This window comes from Monodon monoceros, unplaced genomic scaffold, assembly GCF_005190385.1.
Source record: "Monodon monoceros isolate NGI ecotype Baffin Bay Population unplaced genomic scaffold, NGI_Narwhal_1 Super_Scaffold_11, whole genome shotgun sequence".
In the NCBI taxonomy this organism is placed as follows: domain Eukaryota; kingdom Metazoa; phylum Chordata; class Mammalia; order Artiodactyla; family Monodontidae; genus Monodon; species Monodon monoceros.
This window is the reverse complement of record NW_021703767.1, coordinates 70,656,820-70,663,602: the sequence shown is the minus strand read 5'-3', so window position 1 is coordinate 70,663,602 and position 6,783 is coordinate 70,656,820.

The following is a 6,783-nucleotide window of genomic DNA, read 5'->3' as shown; positions in this document are numbered from 1 at the left end:
CTGTGCAGCCTTACTTGTTCACTTTTCGTTCATGGAGTACGGAGGATTATTCTGCCATCATTTCAAGATGTGTGTGTGTGTGTGTGTGTGTGTGTGTGTGTGTGTGCGTGTGTGTTGGAAAGAATTTGCTTCAAAGCTTACACATTTCTTAATTACCAGGAGATAAATGCCTCTCTAAATGTGAAAGACCTGCATCATGTTTGACATTTGTATAGAATTTCCCATGTAAGTTTTTAGATGTACGAACAAGGTGGAAAGTATGGTTTCGGTATCGGAATGATATGTGTGTTCCATCAGTGAGGGAACCCAAAGCACTTTCTGGCTACCTCTATGTTATCACAGCATATTATGCTGAAATTATCTCACTTTTTATCGCTCTCCTCTATTAGTCTAAGAGCTTCACGTGAGCTTAGACCACATCCTAGCCTTCTTTGAATCCCAGCAGTTGTGTTCTTATGTAGCTGCGTAATCTTCAGGAAAATGTAAAATTGCCTTTATGAAAAATCACTTTGAGAATGAAAAGGGAACACAGCCTCAACCCCAGCGCTCCATTCTCGTGTTCTTGTGCATCTTGACCTTTCACCCGTGTCTTCCCCTGAATCCCTCCAAACCATAGTTATCTCACAGCTGATGAACTTTAGTGCAACCCAGGATCTCTTTTATCTCTTTTGCTGAGCCTTGCAAGTGGGCTTTTAATAAATGTTTACCCTGCACATTGACATGTAGGAAGACGGTCATTTTGGGGGAAACTCCTTCATTGTGTTGATCTCCACAACTGTTTAGCAACAGGGTAGTTTTAAGATTCTCCGGTAAGGCTGGAATTCTGACATGCTTTTAAAATTTAAATTATAAAAATTAGTAAAAACGAGAAAAAAAATCATCTCCACATTATATCGCACTATCTGGCAATAAGCTAATGTATGAAATCTTTGAAAGGTGGAGAATGATAAAAATTTCCATTTGCCATTCTTTCTATTTTAAGGAAACTCACAGTTTTAATACATATAACAGTAGTTAACTTGTCTTCCTTCATTCTGCTTAAACTTTGGGAAAGAAGAGGTAGAAACTTGATTTGCTGGTATTTGCTGAGTAGAAAATAGCAAGCGTCTTTACAATAGATCAATTTTATCAGCCTTATAAATAAAATTATTCAGGTAAAGATTATTCTTAGAAATAAATTCTCTGAATAATGTTACATATCTTTTTCTGCAGCTTAGTTGCTTTTTTTTTTTTTCTGGCTCTATCATATACCCTCTTTGTTCCCCACGCTAAACATTCTCCAAGATATTTTTACACTTAAATCATTTTTCTGTACTTGAATAATTTCTCTCTTGTCCCTCCCCTCAATCTACTTGTAGGAACTGATTTTTTGCCCCTATTGAATTTTATTTTTAGGAAATTTGGTTCAGCACCATCTTTAAATGCTTTTTAATAGTAATAATAACAACAACAATAATATCTATAACACATAGAACATTCAACTATGTGCCAGATATTATTCTAAATAATTTACATGTATTAACATTCAATATTCTTAACAACTCTAAGAGGAAGTTACTATTATTAGTTTCATTTCCTAGATGGGGTACTTGACAGCACAGAGAAGTTAAGTAACTAAGGTTGCAAAGCTAGTAAGTGGTAGATATAGGATTCAAACCCAGGAGGATTTAGTTTAACCACAAGGCTAACCTTTAGGTCCTGATAAGTTTTTATCCTCATAATGTTGCTTCATTTTATTTTTTCCTTTCCCACTGATATCATTCTGGCCCAAGACGTTATTTTCATCCATCACCATGTTCTTGCACCTCTTGACTTTCACTCATGATTTCCCTGGGATCCCTCCAAACAATAGTTATCTCACAGCTAATGAACTTTAGTGCAACCCAGTACCTTCCTCAGGCTCCTGAGAGGTGGAGGGCTGCTTGTCTCTCTAAACTCAAGAATTACTGTGTAAACTTAATATCCAAAGTAGGAGTGAATAGGTCATTCATTAGCTTTAGTTTTATTACATAGCTTAATTTAAGTATAATTAATACCAAGAACTGCACATATTTTGTGTACAATTTGATGAGTTTGGACATATGCAAACCCCAGTGATACTATCACCACTGTTAAGGCAAGAGACATCCAGACTTTCCTTTTGTGTACGTTTCTCTCTCTCTCTCTCTCTCTCTGGTAAGAACATTTAACATGAGATTTGTCAGGAAAACAAATTTTGAAGTGCACAATACCATATTGTCAACTACAGGCACTGTGTTGTACAGCAGATATCTAGAACTTATCTGTCTTGCATAACTGAAACCTTATACCCATTAAATAGCAATACCCCATTTCCCCTGCCCCCCACCCCTCTAGCCTCTAGTAACCGCTGTTGTATTCTCTGCTTCTATGGGTTTGACTATATTGGATACCTCATACAAGTAGAATCATGCAGTGTTTGTCTTTCTCTCTTGGGCTTACTTCACTTAGCACGATGTCCTCCAGGTTCATCCATGTTGTTACAAATGGCAAGATTTCCTTCCTTTTAAAGGCTGAATAAGGACTTCTCTGGTGGCACAGTGGTTAAGAATCTGCCTGCCAATGCAGGGGACACGGGTCGAGCCCTGGTCTGGGAAGATCCCACATGCCGTGGAGCAACTAAGCCTGTGCACCACAACTACTGAGCCTGCGCTCTAGAGCCTGCGAGCCACAACTACTGAGCCCATGTGCCACAACTACTGAAGCCCATGTGCCTAGAGCCTGTGTTCCACAACAAGAGAGGTCACTGCAACGAGAAGCCTGCGCACCGCAACAAATAGTAGCCCTGCTCTCTGCAACTAGAGAAAAGACCACGTGCAGCAACGAAGACCCAATGCAGCCAAAAATAATAGTAATAATAATAAAGTAAATTTATAAAAAAAAATAAAGGCTCAATAAGATTCCATTGTATGGTAAAGAAGATGTGGCACATATATACAATGGAATATTACTCAGCCATAAAAAGGAACAAAATTGAGTTATTTGTAATGAGGTGAATGGACCTAGAGTCTGTCATACAGAGTGAAGTAAGTCAAAAGAGAAAAGCAAATACCATATGCTAATGCACATATATGGAAACTAAAAAAATGGTACTGGTGAACCTAGTGGCAGGGCAGGAATAAAGATGTAGATGTAGAGAATGGACTTGAGGACACGGGGGTGGGGGGGAAGGGGAAGCTGGGATGAAGTGAGAGAATAGCATGGACATATATACACGATCAAATGTAAAATGGATGGGTAGTGGGAAGCTGCTGCATAGCACGGGGAGATCAGCTCGGTGCTTTGAGACGACCTAGAGGGGTGGGATAGGGAGGTTGGGAGGGAGGCTCCAGAGGGAGGAGATATGGGGATATATGTATACATATAGCTGATTCACTTTGTTGTACAGCAGAAACTAACACAACATTGTAAAGCAATTATAATCCAATAAAGACTGAAAAAAAAAGAAAGATTCCATTGTATGTATATACCACATATTCTCTATCTGTTCATCTGTTGATGGATGCTTGAGTTGTGTCCACATTTTGGTCATTAGTTTTAGAATATATCAGTGATCTGGAAGTGCCCTTCAGATCTGAAGCAGAAACTGAGGGAGAGGTATCCTACGAAAAGATGGCCCACAGGAACAGGAAAAGCCATGTTTCTCTGGGTGGAGTGGGAATGACAAGATATAGTGGATCAGGCTCCTGTGGACCTATCTCTGACAAGTCTATGAATTTAGAGCTTTGCAAAAAAGCCAAGTTTCTCCTTAAGGTAGAGGCAGCCTTGACAAATGGCTCATGCTGCAGGCAACCACATGGGAAGAGAATATAGTACTTCCCCATCCTCCTGAGCCTGAAAAGTCCAGGAAGCTTGGAAGATGGTTAATACAGGAGGTTCTGAAGACCTGGTGAAGTCTTTGGGGAAGAGAGATGGAAGTACATTCCTCTCCTAAAGAAGCCAGAGGGCCAAGATTGAAGAGAACTCATTCCAGAGCCAGAGGAGAGGAAAGAAGCCCTGGAAATCCCACCAGTTGGAGCAGTGGTGCCAGCCTTCCACAGGTTAGGCCTAATCAGATAAGATAGACTGGTGGCTGTAGGCTGAATCTGACCCACAGACATGTTTTGTCTAACATGCTTTCCTGTTTTACAGAAATTTAAATGTTACTTGTCAACATTAATATTAGGGAGAGCTCACCCCAAAGTTCAGATTCCTGATTTCTCTTGATTTCCTGTTCTTCACATTCTCACTGGGAAATGAGTAATGTCTACGCCCTTTAGACTGGCTTGAGCCGCCTGGCTCTTTACTGTCCCTTTCACTGTCTTTATATCTGACCTGCTTCACCTATTTATGTTACCTGCTTGGCTTGTTAGGCATTTAAGTTTGCCACCTGTGCACTGCATTCTGAGCAGCTTATGTGTACCACTTCCCAAAAGAAATTTCTACACCTGCTTAACAGATGTTTCCTGGAGCCGCCTCAAAAAGGGTGCCAAAAAAAAAGACATAAGCTATATGTACTTAATATTTCAAGAAACTTTATAACTTGAGTTGTAAAGTTATAGCTTGTAAAGCAAGAGTTGTGTTTCTCTGCAGTGATATGTAATGAAATCCTTCAACAAAAGGGGCCTGTGAGCTTGTTTAAAAACACACATGGAAAGTAGGAGTTAGAGAGATAGCATGCATCCTATGCAGGAACCAGCTATGGGGAGAGAGAACCTCTTTTTAAAAGGGAGAGAACCACAATGAGATACCACTACATTATTAAAATAGCTAACATAAAAAAGAGTGATAATACCAAGTGCTGGTGAGGATGGGGAGAAACTGGACCTCTCATACATTGTTGGTGGGAATGTAAAGTGATATAGCCACTCTGGAAAAGTTTGGCAGTTTCTTCAGAAATTAAATATGCACTTATCATATGACCTGTCAATCATAATCTTAGGTATCTATTCCAGAGAAATGAAAATTTAAGTTCACACAAAAACCTGTACACAAATTTTCATAGCAGTTTTATTTGTAATAGTAAAAAGATTGGAAACAACCCATATGTACCTCACCTGGGGAATGGATGAACAAATCTTGGTACATCCATACAATGGAATACTGCTCAGCAATCAAAAGGAATGAATGTTTGATACCTGTCACAACAGGGATGGGACTCAAGGGCATTATGTTTAGATAAAAACATCGTAAGTTTACATGCTCTATGATTCCATTTATATAACATTCTTGAAATGACGAAACTACAGAAATGAAAAACAGATTAGTGCTTACTATGGGGCAAGGATAGAGTAGGGGGGTTAGAAGCGGAGGTAGATTTGTGAATACAAAAAGGTAGGTGGCATGAGGGAGTTTTTTTGTGATGATGGAACAGTTTCATATCCTGGTTGTAGTGGTTACACAAATGATACCTGGAATAAAATTTCACGTGCACACACACAAGTGTTTTTTAAAAAATGGTAAAAACTAAGTTCTGTAGTCTAGTTAACGATAATGTATCATTGTCAATTTCCTGGTTTTGATATCTTATTAAAACTTTATAAGATATTGCCATGGGGGGAAACTGGATGAAGGGTAAATGGGATTCTGTACTATTTTTGCAATTTCTTGTGAATCTTTATTTCAAAATAAAAATTTAAAAAAATAAAGGAAAGTAGGCTGAATGCCTAGGACTGGTGTTGGGGAGGTGAGCAAGAGGAGCATGAAGGAGGCAAACTGGGCCTGAGAAATAGTTCCAGAAGTTTAACCTACCAAAGGCTTAAACTTGCTCCCAGTCATCACTTCTGCTGTCACTATCTCTTTAGTGCTCTTTATTCTGACCATGTTAAGACAGTTGTTCCTCTGTTGTTTCTTAGTTATGGTGCTGAGCAGAGAACTAGATCTATTCCTGATGATAAACCAATCAACCTCAGCCCACTGGGTGTAATCTCCAGGACTTCAAACCTTTTCAGTTATTAGTTTTCCTATTACCTAATATTCAGAGTCTGCCTCTTTGCTGTCAGAGGTGTTTGTTTTTTTTTTAACATCTGAATTTGATGCCATTGCAGATGCTAGAAGTTGCCAGAAGGCTGTCCTCCAGATAACTGTCCCTTGCTCTAGCTTGTATCAATGTTTTGTTGCAATTAGCATTCAGAATATGCACTGTCATTTTTTTTTTTTTTTTTTTTGCGGTACACGGGCCTCTCACTTGTTGTGGCCTCTCCCGTTGTGGAGCACAGGCTCCGGACGCGCAGGCTCAGCGGCCATGGCTCACGGGCCCAGCCGCTCCGCGGCATGTGGGATCTTCCCGGACCGGGGCACGAACCCGTGTCCCCTGCATCGGCAGGCGGACTCTCAACCACTGCGCCACCAGGGAAGCCCCTGCACTGTCATCTTATTAAAATTTATCTTTTTTAATGGAGAAAGCACATGGAGAGGTGATTGTGGAGCTGTAGTTTACCCTTGCTCTTCTTGGTTACCTGTGGCTAAATTAAGCTGAACCTCTGGGCTTCTTCTATTTCTAAACGGGCATCACAATTTACTAAGGTTAATGCCTGGGGGAACATTAACCTTGCAGACACTAACCTAATTCAGTGCCATCACAAGTGCATAATGCAGGAATTTGGAGTTTTGCCAAAAAGCACAATTCAAATGAAGATTCAGTTGGCAAGGGGTGGAAAGGTGGGTGTGGATAAGGGAAGAACTCCAGAAATGGTTATATAGATATTTTAATGCCTTTCCTTTCCCTCGCCTCTCAGAGGTTATGTTTAAGTATTGCAGAGAGATGCTAAATAAATCTTCAGACTA